The following is a 17,506-nucleotide window of genomic DNA, read 5'->3' on the forward strand; positions in this document are numbered from 1 at the left end:
ACTTCCTAGGCATTCTGGATGGTGTGTTGCGACATAGAGAATGTGTGTTGCAACATAGGAGGCAGTCCACTGACTCATTGGCTTAAATTGGGGTCCTACACACTCAACTAGCACGTTAGTCCTCCCTGTGGTCCAAATCAGTCTAAAAGGTCATAACACACTCCAAATTGCTCGTTTTATTATCTAAGTACTCTAAATGGAAAGTTAACAAAAACTTTACTTATTGCTAGAAAACAAGCTCCCTAAGTATTGAAAATGAACTAATTTGCCACAATGACTGTTGTATTTTATGAAAATACAAACTCAAAACCACCGAACATCTTTTTCGCTACTAAATTATGAGCAAGAATTGTTGGAACTCATTGAGTACTGTCAGGCCCTCAATTCACACCAACTGTTCTTGGAACGAGTGGCTTAAAGGCAACATGGAATCCAGAGCTTTCCAAAAAAATCACAAAATCTCTATGTACTTAGTTTTCTATTTTTTTTTCTTTGGGAAATCTGGTTTTTGAGGAACTCTCTTATCTTGAGTCTCATAACTGTCATGTTAGCCTGGAGAAAAGGATCATCAACAAAGTCGGGGAATTTTTTGCCCTTACTGGTCGTCTCCGTCGCCACCCTATCCCAGATCTACATCCTGTTTCTTATCACCTGCTTCAGGCGTTATAAAAATCAATATAGACGGTTCTTCTAGTGGAAATTCAAGTTAAGAACGAGTCTGTCCAGTCTTGAGAAATCATAGGGGCAAATGGATTCGAGGCCCCTTCAAACACATTCTAATGGTCACTATCTTTTGCGTTTGAGCTTAATCTTTCTCATATCAAAATTGAAAGCGATGTTGAAATTGCCATTAAGTCGATTACTAATGATAAAATCTCTAATCATGCTCTCTCTACTCTTGTTATTGATTGCAGGTTGTTTATGTCTAGATTTGTCTAAACCTCTATCAAGCATACCTATAGGGAGGGGAACCAATGTATGGATTGGTTAGTTCGGTTAGGGAGCAGCTTTCAACAAGACAATCTTAGAACTTCTTGTAATAGGAATATTTTGTGTTTTTGTTTGAAACCCCATCTTGTATTGAGGCTCTGTTGAAACCTGATGCGTACATCACTGTTATGTACGGAATTTATTTTAATTAATCTAAAAGTTGTCTTTTGATAATAAAAAAAGAAACATTCGTGGGAATCTTAGCAATGCTATCATTCATAAATACCTAATGTTTAACATTTGAGCTTTTACAATAAAAAGGTAGGCCCTTACAGTAGATAAATTAATAATGGATTGATGTTTCTTTGATCTCTCCAACCAATTGGAACTGCACTAATTTCTAGTTTTATCAAAAAGGTCTTTTGAAGGTTTGAAAGGTTACATATATAATGAAAAATTTAATCTTTTCAAATCCTCATGTAAGACAAGATGTTAATGCCGATTTTTGTTCATTATTAAAAAAGAGTTTAAAAGGAAAAACTAGAGATGGGTATCCATATTAGAGGAAAGGAACTGAAACTTGGTTATTACATTGAAATTAAGCGTTGAATGGAACTAGAAACAAATAAGGTGGTGCTATCTATCTCTATGATTGACAAGTTGTTGGAATGAAATTGCTGCATGATGAATGGCTAGGATGAATTGGTTTAATGTGGTGGAATGGTTGGTCCAAAGACGCAAACAAATCGAACGACACGCTGAATAGTTAGTAAGCAGTAAGCAATAGTTGGAGCCATATCTGAGGTGGCGCGTGTTGGGGCCTCGGGGGAATTGGGGTTTGGATTGCTTATGTACGCTTAATAACTGAATTTTTTAAACTAAATTGAGAATTCAGGGAGATGATTTTCAATTTTCTTTTAGATTTTTTATTCCTAGGAAGAACAAAATTTAATTATTTATATTTACAAAGGGTGTAATTGCTCCTAATAATTATATTTTTCTTCCAATTTTATTACCTAAAAAGTTGTTTTTAATTTCTTTTATTTTAAAAGGATATCTCAAACTATATCAAATTCATGTCCAACTTTTTTAAAAAATTATTTTTTATAATTATAACGCTATTGAGACACAGTACTTTAACTAATTTTCCTTTTTCTTTTATTTAATCATTATATTTAATAAACCCCAACTACTATTTTTCTCTTCATAATTTTTTTCTCAGTGATATAAGCTTAGATTGAAAAAAATCAATATTGTAAGTGTACCAATATTTTAATCTTTGAATACTTGGTGACTGGTTTATATCTTTAATTCCATATTATCTATTGTAAGCTAGATAGAAATTAGGGTTTTTTTTATGTGCAAATCTAACAAGATGAAGAAGGAGGTAAAGATAGGTGATTCACTTTACTTAGGGAAAATTGGAGAGCCACTGATAATGGTAGTTGAATGAGGTGAAGTATGGATCAGGAGATAAGGTTGAAGAAGGATAATGTCTTAGAGAGAGAGTTGTCCTCTTTTCTTCCAAAACTGTGGGCTTTTATACCTTTAGCTGCAATCTTGAGTTGTTACATGTTGAGTTCTATTGCTTGGTCAAAGGCAAGTGGCTAAGTGGTCCACCACTATAAGCTTAGGTAGGTCGCAATTATGTCACGGGGCTAGAACTTTAATCTAGCAAACCGCGCGACCTTAGGTGATTTCTTGAGTTCAAATTCATCTAAGTCAACTTTACACTCAAAAAATGAGAATTCTCATAGAATTTCTCTAAGGCACCGAAGTAAAGTAGAAGGGAACTCGAAAGAGAAAAAATCCATGAACGAACAAAAAATTCATAAGAAAACAACGCTCATAAGGTGTTTGAGTAAATGCTCTCAAATGTATTCTACTTTGAGTAATTACTTTTCGCCCAAAGTCTGATGCATAACCCACCTCTCCCTTAGGTGGTAGTCCCACTGATAACTCAACAGGCTTCATATCGATATTCTGCCCTTTAACATTTCCAAGGGGGTCTTTGTAGCATTCTGATCTACCAAGTTAATATTCCCACCACATGGAACATCCTTGGCTTGCTGGATTCTCGAAAATACCGTTGTTCTACCCCTCGTGTCTTAACTCACCAACACAACACATTTTTGTTGTTGAGCATCCAATATACAAATGCAGTCGACAAAAGGAACCAAAAGAGCATTAATCTTGTCAAGAAAATCCCAACCAAGTACAAATTCATAATCATCTAAGTGAATTACCTTAAAGTCTTCATTAGCTTTCCATTGACCAATCTGTAGCTCCACTCCTTATGCTACTCCCACTGTTGGGACCTCTTTGGAATTAACCATATTGATCTTCTTGGTCAATTCGCTAACTGAGAGACCAAGCTTACCCATAACTTTCTCTGATATGCAAAGGTTTATACCTCGGTATCAATAAGAGCATTATTTCTTTGACCAATGATGTTGATGTCTACATACATCAAGCATTTCTGCTTATGATTCCTCTTTGCTTTTGCAGAATTGAGTATCATTGATCCAAGCTTCAATACCTTATCTTCAACAATCTTCGCTTCATCTTCTTTACTAATCGCTAACAACTTAGATCGCTCTGGATAGTCCCACATCCTTTATGGACCATAATATAAGAAACATTTCACTGGCTTCTTCTCATTCTCTCTGACCCTCTTGGCTTTGACAGAACACACGATCGAACCAAGTCTCATTGTTGCTTCGTGACCGCCTTCGGATGTACTAACATCCAGAATATGAATACTGCAACAAAAGATAAAGAATTGAGGCGGTGCCGCAAGTATACGAGTTAGGTTGTAATATAGTTTTTAGAACAAAGTAGGTAAGTACTTCGAGTGTTGTACCCAAGGGAGGCGATTACTAAATTAATGTTAACTGAAACACAAATAAATTAATTAGCAGATTAAATAAATTATAGTACGATGAAATATAAAGAAGAATTTTTGGATTTTTATAAATGATGAAATAAAATATGTATAAATAAAGTAGACTTCGAAAAACTTAATTTATAAAATTAATCAAATTTAGGCATGGGTGATTAGTTTGCTTTGGTGGTTATAAATAATTCCTAGTTCAGGTTTCCATTCAATCAACTAGTTGTTACCGTAGCAGGATCTCTCGATCTTCCACTAAACTAACAAGTTGCTAAGAACTAATTATCTCTCGACCTCACATTCCAGATCAGTTTAGGGCTAAGGTGTTCACAGATAGGCCATACCAATTTTGGGTTAATTCCCACCTAAATGACTTCTTAGGGTCGTCAAGCATAGGGTTTGAGTTCTTTCTTTCTCAAATAGCTGATCTGCTAAGAAAACCCTACATATTGATTAGTTAAACACACCTTCACTCGTTAATCCCTATAAGAGGATTAGTTCCTCATGGAATCCATAAACATAGTAAACTTGATGATAAATATATGCATGAAAAAGTAAATCAAGAATAAATTTTAGAGAATCTTGATTGTATTTTATTGATGAAGCATAGAAATCCTAAAACGTTTGATTGCGTCTACAAATCAAGTTCTCTAAAAAGACGAATGAAAAGAATTGAAAAGAAATCTAAACCCTAAGAGAAACTAAATTACGAAGAAAAACTTCGAATATCAAAAGCTATCCATAACAAGTGTTAAATGAGCCTATTTATAGATTTAGGGTTCTCGTATTCCTCAACCCTAGGTTAGCTGATGTTCTTGTGTTAAACATTTGATTGTGCAGACCAAAAATCCCCTAGCTCGTAAGTGCTTCCTGTATATGACCGATGTCACGACATCCTAGTGCCTGTGTCGTGACATCAGGAGCAGTATGCTCATATTCAAGGTATCTTCAGAGGTGTTTCGTGACATCCTCAAGCTGTGTCGTGACACCGAAGACAGTCTTGGAATTCTTCTATTCTGCCTTCTATGTTGTGACACCAAACTCTCCGTGTTGAAACACAACCAGTATCGAGTTAGCACTCCTTCTAATGGTCTCCTACACACCCACAAGTATATTAACTCACTCTTAGGCCTTACCCAACCCTTAAAGTCAATAAAATACTCAAATTACACTTTTTATTGACTGTAAATGAAATTATGAAAACTAGACTAAAACATAACAAAAGTGCTTGTACTCAAGCTCCTCAAATGCAAAAATCAGTTTAATATGCTACACCAAATTATGACAGATCACTTCATCTAGCTCATCATCCCCTTCAATGGCATAAAAAGTATATTTATTTGGACAATCGCTCACCATATGCAAACCATCACAACGAAAGCATTTCACTAGCCTATTTGGTTTATTGTTGGGTCTCCACTTCCCATTATGTGGTTTCCCATTACCACCATTCTTATCATTGCCCCTATTTTCATTTTTAACTTATCCATCTTTCTCATGGTCTCCCCCTCCATTACATGTATCTTAGGCCTGGAAGACCTGAACTTGTCTTTCTTTGGACCAAGCTCAACAAAGAATTCCGCATCGACCATGACTATAGTAAGCTCAGTGATGCCTTATCGACTCAACTCATGCTTCACCCAAGGCTTCAACCCGTCTTCAAACCAGTAGAAATCTTCTTTCTCACTTAATTTAAAGGTTTGAAGTATCAACTCACTGAACTCTTGAACATACTCTCGAACAATACCTTGGTTCGTAAACCAGTGCAACTTAACCTGAGCCTCCTTTCGGTATAATATGGGTAAAACTATTTTTTGAACTCCTTTTGGAACTCCTTCAAAGTTTTGATTGTGGTCCCACCTCATTTCTCAATTGTGGACCTACGATGCCACCATAAGAGAGCTACAACAGTGTTTACCTTAGTTGCATCATCCTCAATGCCCATCGTTTGTTCCATCCCTCAGAGCAAATTGTCCACATCCCTCACAAACCATATCCCTTTAAACTCTTTCATCTTAGGGACACCTATTTTGTGTTGGTTAGGGAGTGAAGCCAGCATCCCTATTCCCACAACTACTCTTCTAACAAGATACTTGTTTCTTGACATGATAATATTTTTTAAATCAAATTTGAGAAATTTAGAAAATTTCAATTGCAATTATAAATCATTTGGGGTATTTGAAAACATCCATGGCCGTATCTAAATCATAAAAATAAGTGTTCAAAGTTATTTGGCATGAAATCAAGATTGTTCATGTTGAGAGAAATAAGACCTTTGCCAAAGCTTAAAACTTAAAATGTATCTTTATAAAATTTCTAATCCAATGTTTTGAAAATTAAAAGACAATAGAGAAAATTTTAAATAATTTTGAAGTTGCTTGAGGGTGATAAGAGGTGTCCGAGACCCAAAATGTACCTCAAAAAGTCAAAACAATGTTAAACATGTTCCTGTTATTATAGATGTGAGCATTATGTTTGACTTGCAGCGATACTACAAGGGTCAAGTATTGATACCAAGACCATTGAAGTTGAAAATTGGCTTAAAAGCATTCTAAAACATGCCCAAACAATACCATACGGTGCCAATGTATTTCAAATAATTTTTAAACACATTAAAAGGACTATTAGATTCAATTTCATTCATAAAAACATGTACCACATTTTCAAGAAACAAAATGTGACTTATCATTCACCAAAATAAAATAAACTAAACTAATTTTTTTTTGCATAAAAATCAACCTATGTACATGCCATGCTATATAGGAGAAAAAAACTAAGTATCAATATGTACTCTTCACCTTTGAAAAGGTGATGGAACCTTCCGAAATGAACATGGCTTCACGTGATCTCCAATCAAATATATGCACAATAAACAATGACATATTAAGCATAAATGTTTAGTAAGTAATCAAGGAAGGTAGTCAGCTTAATTTGTTGGTTTGTGATTGGTTAATTTATTAAAGTAAGAAATGGACATAAACAATTCCTTATATTATACATTTTGTGAATTCAAGTTGCTTTTTAATTTGATTGCTCTATAAAATTTATTCTTCATTTTTTTTATTTTCATATAACTTTTATCACACCTTAAAAATTGAGTTTGTGAAAATCGATAGTGGTCACACATTAGTCTTCTACTACAAATTTCCACCGTTTTCTTCTTCCCTCTCCTAACCTAAACTCCTATCCTAAGTTCTGAGAGCAAGTCTTTCTTATACTTGTTGCGTTTGTTGAAAAGTCATGCCTAAGAAAGTTGGGTTTTGTTGTGTGATGCTATTACACCAGATAATATGTGTAGAAAATGCGAATGTGATAAGTGATATATTGTTTTTAACACACACATATGATATTTGATATATGATAGCTCAAGTAGCATCATTGTGGCACTTAGAGTGCAATTAAATGAGAGTCTGATAAGCATGTATTGTGTATGAGATTGTGGTGTGAATGGATGAATATGAACAGAGGTTATGTGCATTAAAACAATAATTAAATATAGGTAATTGTGGATATTCTGGAATTCTGATCTCTTAAAACTTTAGGATATAATTAACATGCGAATAGGGATTATATGTGCTTTTTGTTTTAGAGGGAAGTGATATTATGCTTGTAAACTTGAAATTATATAGGATTTTTCTAGTAAGTTTTACCACCTTTTTACCTAAAAATAATATTAATCTTGTGTATTTGCTAATTAATTACGTGAATTTTTCTTAAATGTTAATAATTGACATGAATTTATAAAGTATGCAAATTGTGCTTTTTTATATGATTTTGTGCATAAAATTAAAATATTTCATGTTATTTATTAATATGTTAAATTTACTTATTCAGTGGGACCATATAGTTGAGTTTATTATAATGTTGCATGGACATGAGCTATTATTCTCATGTGTTGGATTGCAAGACCAAGCATAATGGGTCATCAAGATGTCACCTTGACCCAATAAAAAAGATGATACATGTTGGTCAAGTCTACAAGCTAATTGGGTGATTAACAGTCCAGTTTAAGATAAGAGAGGCCCAATTTGGAAACCACAATTGGGCAGCCAAGAAATCAATTTTGGGACAATTATTTGAAGGTCCTCACACTTGGAAGAACATTGGAAACTAACACACAAGATTTACTTGAGAAACCGCCCACCCCTTGTATGATTCAAGCATGATTTCATGCTTGAATCAAGCAACCAAACCACCTTCTCTTCCACATATCATGACCGTCAATAGAAGGGAGAAATCCAAGGGATTGTTGCTGCTATTTTAGCAAACTCTCCCACTACTTCAAGTATAAATACCACACCTATCTCACATTTTCAATCATCCCTTACTCATCTCTTCATCCATCATTTTCACAACATTATTCATTCCCTCTGTTGCTCTCTTCATCCACCACACCTATCATTCCATTTTTCCCTTGGTTTTAGTCAGCAAAAGTCTTGAAGAGATCATCTCTTGGTCAGCCACTATAAGGAGCCATTAGCAAAACTACAACAGGAGGAGCGGAGGGAAACACCTTCAATCAGAGTCTGCGAGACTGCCGACTTGAAATAGAGTTTATTCTTCCCTTACTTGTTTTAAATTAATTATGTTTGCAATGTGTTTTGTGATCGACATCAAAAATGGCAGCTTAAATCTGTTTAGCTAGGTTAATTGCATTAATTCAGTGAGATTTGTTTGATTCATGTTTAAAGTGTTTGTGCCTCAATCGATAATGTTCTCAATTAAACTCAAAAATGTATTTCATTCATACGTGATTGGATGCATTAGAACTGTCTGAGCGATCCTAACCAGACAACAACTAGTGGACACAATAGTTGAAAAGTGCATGCTTAGGTTAGATCCTAACCCGACTAAATTGAAGGTTCATAATAACTTTAACGAGCTCTATTATCTTGCATAGTTTTTAGGTTTATGTGATTCAACTGTTTCAAACCCAACTGATCTCTATTACTTCACATAAATACTAAGAAACCCTTAGTTTAATATGATTACTAACATGCATGTTTCACTTAGTAAAAGATTCCAAAAAGACTTAATTTAGTTTCCAAACTCATGAAAGATCGAGTTGCCATGGAATGTTTTCCGAACACTGTTAAGTATGATGAAAATGAATCAAGTTGATTAATGTAGTTATCCTAGCCTATTCATGTTATTGATTGTTGAAGTTGTGTTTCTGCTGCTAAATTCATTCATACATTTAAATAATTTGCATACTTAGATTAAAATTGCATTAGGGGATCAATTTTGCATATAGTTAAATTAATCTAGTTTAATCATCATCACTCAAATTATTATATTTTTATCACCAAATTGTTACCTTATAATTTTACAATTATTTGATTAACATACATAGTCCATGTGGCGACGATAACTCATTTACTTACTTATTACTTGAACGAATGCGTACACTTGGACAAACTGAGTGTTACAAGTTTTTAGCACCATTGTCGGGAAGTGTTGCCTTAATCATTCTTTGTATAATTATATTTCCAGTTTGATTTTTATCTAACTTCTAACCTTACTAATTTATTCTTTATTCTTTATTTTTTGTGATTTATTTTTAGATATTTATAAGCATAGATCGAATTATCGATTTATTACCTATAGACCCTAAGATCGAGTGAACATTTAGACAAAGAAGACATGAGAGATCAGGTCAAAGACAAGTCGAGATGGACCTTGGAAATTAAAATGATGGACAATGTAATAGAGCCGATCATGTGCACAATCCAATTCTTATTGCTGGTGATAGAGACCGTGCCATAAGACAATACACTGTGCCACTTTTCAATGAAATAAATCTGTGAATTAGGAGGTCGAATATTGAGGCACCGCAATTTGAATTAAAACTGGTGATGTTTCAAATGTTTCAAATCGTGGGCTAGTTCAGTGGTATGCCCACGAAAGATCCATATATTCACCTTTGATTATTCATGGAGGAGAGTGATTCATTTCAAATAGTCGGTGTTACTGAAGATGCATTGAGGTTCAAGCTGTTTCCATATGGCTGAATTCGTTGCCACCAAGTTCACTATCTACTTGGGAAGAATTAGAAGAAAGGTTTTTGGTTAAGTATTTTCCACTGAGTAAAAATGCCAAGTTGCAAAATGAGACATCCACTTTTTCACAATTGGATGATGAATCCTTATACGAGGCGTGGGGAAGATTCAAAGAGTTACTTCGTAAGTGATCTCTTCATGGGATTCCGCGTTGTATCCAGTTGGAGACATTTTATAATAGTCTCAATGCACACACAAGATTAATGGTATATGCTTCTATGAATGGTGTGATTTTGTTTAATTCTTATAATAAGGCTTACGAGATCATTGAGAGGATCGTTAGAAACAATTATCAATGGCCAAAAAATTGAGAAACTTCAGGAAGATGAGTAGTCAGAGTTCACGAAGTGGACACACTAACGTCACTCACAGCTAAGGTATCTTCTATTTCCTCAATGTTAAAACAATTTACCACAAATGGTTCTAATAATTTTGTAGCTCAATCACCAAGTCAATACGATTTTGTTTCTTGCGTATATTGTGGAGATGACCATTCTTTTGAGAATTTCCCGTCAAACCCTGAGTCTATTTGTTACGTAAGGAATCAATCTCAAAATAGAAATGGACAATGAACATAGTCCAACTTCTATAATCCTTTGTAGCATAATCATCTAAATTTTTCTTGGAACAACCAAGGAAATGGATCGAACAACACCTACATGCAGCCTAAACTCGACCAATCTCAAGGGTTTAACCAACAACCTTAAAAACCACCACAAGTTGAGTCATCAAACAGTTTGGAGGACTTGTCGAAGGCGTACATGGTAAAAAAACGATGCCTTAATCCAAAATCAAGCAGAAACACTAAAAAATCTAGAGAACCAAATGGGTCAGTTAGCTATTGAGCTTTGTAATAGACCACAAGGAGCGTTACCGAGCGATACAAAAAATCCAAAGAATTTTGGTAAGGAACATTGTAAGGTAGTTGCATTACGAAGTGGTAAGATTTTAGAGCCCAAGAAGATTGTGGTTGAAGATGAGCCTATTGAGAAGGAGGAAAGTCAATGAACAATTGAAGTTTCTACACCAAAAAAGCCAAATGCTGAGAAATCTGATGAGGTAAAATCTAAACTAGTGTATTTTGATAAGATAACACTTTCTTTTGTAGATTTTCCTCCTCAGAAAAGTTGTCTGATTCAACCTAGATTCCCATCACCTCCATATCCTCAAAGACTCTAATAGCATAAGTAGAAACATGAGGTACAATTTAATAAATTCTTAGATGTTCTAAAGCAACTTCATATCAACATCCCGTTGGTGGAGGTTTTAGAGCAAATGCCAAACTATGTGAAGTTTATGAAGGATATTCTATCCAAGAAGAAAAGACTTAGTGAGTATGAGACAGTAGCCTTAACTAAGGAGTGTAGTGCATTCCTACAAAATAAGCTACCTCTAAAACTGAAGGACCCTAGAAACTTTACTATACCCTGTAATATTGAAGAATCTTATTGTTGTAAAGCTTTGTGCGACTTAGGAGCAATATTAACTTTATGCCCAAATCTATTTTCAAATTGTGGGGAATAGGTGAAGTAAGACCCATTACTATGACACTTCAACTAGTGGATTGGTCATTAGCATATCCTGAAGGAAAGATTAAGTATGTTTAGGTAAGAGTTGATAAGTTTATTTTTCCTGTTGGTTTCATTGTGTTAGATTTTGAAGCAAATAATGAAGTACCAATCATCCTTGGGAGACCTTTCCTAGCTATGGGAAGAACATTAATAAATGTTTAAAAAGGAGAACTCATAATGAGAGTTCAAGACGATCAGGTAACATTTAACATTCTGAAGGGGATAAAATTTCCCAATCCAATGGAGGAATGTTCACTGATGGAAGAATTAGAAACCATAGCTGACATTCGAGGTATAAGACCTTCTTTCTATATGCACAAGATTATTCTAGAAAAAGGTGAGTGAGCTAGAATTGATGGGCAAAGGAGACTAAATCCTATCATGAAAGAGGTAGTTCGGAAGAAAGTGGTCAAACAGTTAGATGCGAAAATTATCTATCCCATCTCAGATAGTTCATGGGTAAGTTTGGTACAATGTGTACCAAAGAAAGGTGGGATCACGATTGCCAAGGACGAACGTAACGAGTTAATCCCGATGAGAACTACCACGGGTTTAAGAATCTATATTGACTATAGAAAGTTGAACAAAGCCACTCGAAAGGATCTTTTTTTGTTGCCTTTCATAGATCAGATGTTAGATCGACTAGCAGGTACTAAAGTTATAGTACTTACTAGCCATGCTGCCATTAAGTAATACTCACAAAAAAAGTTGTTAAACCAAGGTTAATTCGATGGATAAATTTACTCCAAGGATTTCACCTTGAAATTCAAGAAAAAATGGGTGTTGAAAACTAAGTAGCTAACCATCTGTTGAGGTTGGAACAAAATGAGGTAACCCCTCCACTTGTTCCAATTAATGAAAAATTCCTGATTAGCATATCTTCGAGGTAGGCCGAATTCATGAAACACCTTGATTTGCTAATTTTTCAAATTATTTAGCGTGTGGAATAATTCCTTGAGAAATGACATACAACAAAAGGAAGAATTTCCTTCATGATAGTCGATATTATTTCTGGGAGGATTTATTTTTGTTTAAACAATGTGCAGGTAACATAATCAGGAAGTGCATAGCTAAAAGTGAAATTATTAAGATCTTGTACCATTGCCATTGATCTCCAAATGGGGACACTTTGGTAGCTCCCGTACTATAACAAAGATTTTACAAGCAGGATTCTTTTGGCCAACAATTCTTAAGGATGCATATGCATATGTGAAAAACTGCGATAGATGCCAAAGGATGGGAAACATATCAATGAGGAGCGAGATGCCCTTGACAAACATTTTAGAGGTTGAATTATTTGATATATGGCGCATTGATTTTCTAAGCCCTTTTCTTTCTTCTTATGAGAAAAGGTATATTTTGGTAGCTGTGGATTATGTATCAAAGGGTTGAAGCGAAGGCATACCCAACAAATGATGCTAAGTTAGTTATGCAATTCCTACGTAAGTATGTGTTTACATGGTTTGGGACTAAGAGTTATAATTAGCGATGAAGGATCTCACTTTGTAAATAACTGAATTAAGTGGTTGCTTGACAAGTACGATGTGAAACATAAAATTACTATTGCCTATCACCCACAGTCAAATGGGCAAGTTGAAAGGGTGAATCGTGAATTGAGAGGGTAATGCACCCTAACAAAAAAATTGGTTTCAAAGGCTCGATGATTCTTTATGGGCCTATCAAACTACTTTTTAGAGGCCATTAGGAATGACTCCATATCGGTTAGTATGGAAAGGCGAGTCATTTGCTGCTTGAACTGGAGAATAGAGCTCATTGGGCTGTGAAACAATTAAATTTGGATCTTAAGCAAGCAGGTGAGAGAAAAATGTTACAGCTTGACGAGTTGGAAGAGTTGAGGTTATTTTTATACAAGAATGCCAAGATGTATAAAGAAAAGACTAAAAGATGGCATGACAGTCATGTACAACCTCCTGAATTCAGAGAAGGTCAGAAAATGTTGTTGTTTAATTCGAGGCTAAGGTTACTTCCTGGGAAGCTCACATCCCAATGGAAAGGACCTTATACCATCTATAAAGTTTATCCATATGAAGCTATAGAATTGCATGACAACCAGGGAGGTACATTTAAAGTTAATGGTCAACGTCTCAAACACTATTGGGATGGTGAAAGTTGAGCGAATTGAAACTTCATTCAATTTGATAGACCCTTAATTTTTCATGTTTTTACTTTTAATAAATATTTAGAAATTATTTTCTTGAATTCGTACATTTAATTATGTAATACCCCTAACCCATATCCATTTCCGGAATAAGATTACGAAGCATTACCATAAAAACGTAACTTAAAAACATTCATTTCCAAACATTCCATATATCATACTAATTCATTCAAATGCATGCATATCATCCCTTATTCGAGCCCTCGAGGCCTTAAAAACACTTTAGAAACGACTCGAGACTAAATCAAAAACATTTGAAACATTGAGGAAAAACTTAGAAAATTTCACACTACAGAGGTCACAAGGCTGTCTGTCTCAGGCCATGTAACAATTGAAATAGGGACACACGATCAGGCCTCAGCCCATGTCTGTGCCCGTGTAACTTTTTGACTTGGGTCACACGGCCAAGCCAGATGCCCGTGCGTCAGGCCATGTAACACTCGAAATGGCCTCACACACCTGTGTCCCAGGCCATGTGCTAGGCCATGTAACTTTCAAAAAGCAACCTTTAAAACCTAAAAGGGGCACACGACCGTGTCGCAAGGCAGTGTCTCATACACGGTTGAGACACACGCCCGTGTCTTAGGTCGTGTGGACAAGAAATAGGCCAAAATTAAGCCAATTCTTTCATCCAATTCAAGCATGTACCTACAAGCCATTTGCACATATAACCAAGACTTTAAAACATGCCCAAAAAATGCATAATAAGACCAATTCAATAGGCCATTTATCGATACTACCAATATGCCATATAGGCACCTCAATCACAACCAAGCATTCATACCTAACTTTATGTCTAAATGGTCATATTTCATCCAAACATACTTAACTAAATTTCATATCAAAGCATACCCTAATTGATCACATTGAAAACATGCCAAAACTTACCAATTTGGTCATAAAACCATGCATCAATTTGACCATATAAACACCAACCATCAAGGCATCAAAGTGCCAAAAGCACACCAACCATAATACCATATATGCATGCCAAACATAACAACTCAATCATTAAACACAAGTCCACCTATACATGTCATTATAACCATGACTAAAACATCAGAATCTACCGATATAATCTGTAGATAGTTTGATAGGTCTCCGACGAGCTTCCAAACCGATCAAGCTTCCAATAATCTATAAAATATAGGATAGAAAACTACATAAGCATATGATGCTTATTAAGTTCGTAAATCATGAACATATCATACCATTTCAATGCAAAATCTTATGAAATAGACATCAATCAATCCAACACAAGCTTGGCACAAGCCTAAGTATCATCAACAATAATAGTTAGTGCTTTAACACATAACTCAACAATATCATTACATAGTAAAATATAATACATGAACATAGCACATTTGAGTTCATACTTACCATAAACATGGTTATACATACTTTGATCAACATTAATTCATACCTTTCTATAAATTCATAATCTAGCCATTGTAACACTTACCGTTCCTTCCCTTTTTATGCCCGTTGAACCACTTAGAATAATATCAGATACACAAGAAGCTCACACAAAGTGTGCTAACACATGGTTGAAACCATTCATTTTTCTTTTCCTTTACATCATTGCTCGCTCGAGCCATAACTGGGTCTGCTCACACAAGCTGACAGTTAGAATGTAGCTACACAATGTTGCTCACACAAGCTTATAAGTAATTAAAACAAATGCAGGAACTCAGCCATCGGTAAGATATTCAGGACCAACACCCGAAACATGGTAATCCTAATGACGTGTCATTTGTATCCTATATATTCCTATGGTTCAAACAGGACACTATAGTCATCGAAACACCGTTGGATTATCGTCATAACATGGTATGATAAATAACACAATAACATATAAATCACATAATATTAAAACGTTGTTTAAGTATCCGAACTTACCTCGAATACAAAGATGTCAAAATAAGATCACTAATTTGAGACTTTATCTTTTCCTCGATCTAAATCCGTACAAGGTTTAACTTGATCTAAATAAGAAAATTCAGTATATTTAATATACATACTATTCAATTTAATCCAAAATTCACATTTTTGAAAAATTACAATTTTTCCCCTATTATTTTAACTTCTTTCAATTTAGTCTTTAAGCTCGTAAATTAAAATTCATGCAATTTCATCCACATTACAAGCTAGCCGAATTACCTAGGGACTCATAAAACATCATACAACTCAACATTTCACAATTATATCTTAGAATTTACTACTTTTACATATAATCCCCCAGTTGATAATTTAATCAAAAATCACTTTACAAAAGTTGTTTATTTAACAACAAAGATTTCATACATCAAGAAAGAACATTCATGGCAAAACCCTAAACATTTAATAGTTTTGCAAATTAGTCCCTAGGCTAGATAGGTTAAGCTACAACGACTTCAAAAACATAAAAATAATTAAAAACCGGAAAAATTTAACTTACATGCAAGTTAAACAAGTGATCGAAGCTTTCAAGCCCTAACCATAGCTTCTTCCTTCTTCAATTTTGGTGATAGATGAAAATTAGAAAGATGATACTTTGGTTTTTATTATTTTAACTTTAACTTATTAATTAATTTACATAATTAACCTTAGTAATTAACCTTTAAATCACTTAATAATGTGTCCATATTTTTCCACTCATAAAAATAATGGTTTAATTACCGTTTAAGTCCACTCATTTTAAAGATTCATAGCAATTTGAAACCTTTAACTTATAGAATTCTAATTTTGCACCTTTTACGATTTAGTCCTTTTTACTTAATTAAGCATGCAAACGTTAAAATTTCTTAACAAAAATTTTATAAAACCTTACTAATATTCTGAAAACATTAAAATAATGATAAAATAAATTTTTTCTCATCGAATTTGTGGTTCTAAAATCGCTGTTTTGATTTCACTAAAAACGGGGTGTTACAAAATTAATTATATCTAAGGAGATTGAAACTTAAGCGAGACCATTTGTGACCCCTCTAACCTTTCCTAAGAATTAATTTAATGTAATCTTTTGAGAAGAAATTTTCTAATTAACTTCAAAATTTTTATTTTTATTTTCATTTTAATTTAATTTTTAATGTTAATTTTACTTGTTTACGTTTAATAAGGGGGTCAAATTGGCCCAAGTACTAATCAGTTTATTTTATTTTAAGTAGTCAAGTTTGTAAATATAGTTTGGTCTTAAGGCCTGAAACAAAAAAGAAGAGAAAATTTACCCTATATTGCCGTCCAAAGGGTTCTTGAAACCCTATTGTTGCCACCACTTTCGTTTCCATCTTACCTTACCTCCCAAGCCACCCTTGTAGCTAAATTCTTGCTACAAGTTTGCCCTAATTTACTACTATTTAAACCCCTCTTTACCACTATATTTTTCACAACCATTCAAGTAATTAGCTTAAACCCAAGCCACTTATTCTTTTTCCTCTTAGCCGTTGGCCTTAAATCCCAAAAAATCTCCCTAATTCCTTCCCTTGTCGCAAAACCCTCCTTATTGTCGCCGCATAGCTCTTGCGAGAGCAATCTTATCACTGTTGCAAGCCTTCCACCACTGTAATCTCGTTGCTATTGCAAGCCTACTGCTGCTGCAAACCTTTTGCTACCATTCATTGTCGATTTATTTTCCTTTCATTTTCTAAAATTGTGCCTATTTTTCGATAAAAATAATCATGTCTCACAAAAGAACTAGATCTTTCAAGGCTTCTACCGAAAATCCAGTCCTGATTCAAGATAAGGAAGCGAAAGAAAAGTTTGATTCTATCTTCAAAAATCAACCTATGATTCCAGAAAAAGGTTTCAATTTGGATAGCAATGACAAGTTGGTGGTGCCCCTGCCAATTCAAAAAACAATTAATGCCCTTAATTGGAACTATTTCTATGATGTGTG

The 17,506-nt window shown here is 34.4% G+C and overlaps 1 long non-coding RNA gene and 1 other non-coding gene across 2 annotated transcripts; one reads left to right on the plus strand and one right to left on the minus strand.

Moving 5' to 3' along the window:
• The first annotated feature begins 341 nt into the window (after positions 1 to 341).
• Positions 342 to 1,188, plus strand: LOC121215516 (uncharacterized). The gene is made up of 2 exons (XR_005911423.1): positions 342 to 782; positions 915 to 1,188. It is a non-coding gene; the product is annotated as an uncharacterized lncRNA (long non-coding RNA).
• Positions 1,189 to 9,921: 8,733 nt separating this feature from the next.
• Positions 9,922 to 10,027, minus strand: LOC121215755 (small nucleolar RNA R71). Its single transcript, XR_005911730.1, has one exon. It is a non-coding gene; the product is annotated as a small nucleolar RNA R71 (small nucleolar RNA).
• Between the last annotated feature and the right edge of the window lie 7,479 nt (positions 10,028 to 17,506).

The sequence above is a fragment of the Gossypium hirsutum genome, chromosome D03 (genome assembly GCF_007990345.1).
Source record: "Gossypium hirsutum isolate 1008001.06 chromosome D03, Gossypium_hirsutum_v2.1, whole genome shotgun sequence".
Lineage (NCBI taxonomy): Eukaryota > Viridiplantae > Streptophyta > Magnoliopsida > Malvales > Malvaceae > Gossypium > Gossypium hirsutum.